Genomic DNA, 481 nt, shown 5'->3' with positions numbered 1-481 from the left:
TCATCCTGGCCCTTTTCATTCCTTTCATTTTCGTGGAAGTCTTTATTGTTTCTTTCATCATAGAGACGAAATCTTCTTCCTCGTCCTCTTCCACGACCATGATAACGGTTTCGACCACGTCCACGACCTCGTCCTCTTCTATTATCATAACTGGATGATGCAACATTCGCTTCAGGGAATGGAGCAGATCCAGTGGGACGAGCTTGATGGTTTAAAGTCACGAGTTGATTATTCTGTTCCTCTACAAGGAGGACTTGCATCAACTCCGAATAACGGGTATATCCATTCACCCGATACTGTTGCTGCAGGATTACATTTTCAGGATGGAACGTGGAGAGAGTTTTCTCGATCATATCATAATCACTTATTTTCTCTCCACATAACATCATCCTCGAAGTAATTCCGAACATCGCGGAATTAAACTCACTAACACTTTTGTAATCCTGGAACCGGAGATGGATCCACTCGTGTTTAGCTTTCG

The sequence above is a fragment of the Brassica oleracea genome, chromosome C9, assembly GCF_000695525.1.
Source record: "Brassica oleracea var. oleracea cultivar TO1000 chromosome C9, BOL, whole genome shotgun sequence".
Lineage (NCBI taxonomy): Eukaryota > Viridiplantae > Streptophyta > Magnoliopsida > Brassicales > Brassicaceae > Brassica > Brassica oleracea.
Note: the sequence above shows the minus strand (reverse complement) of the source record.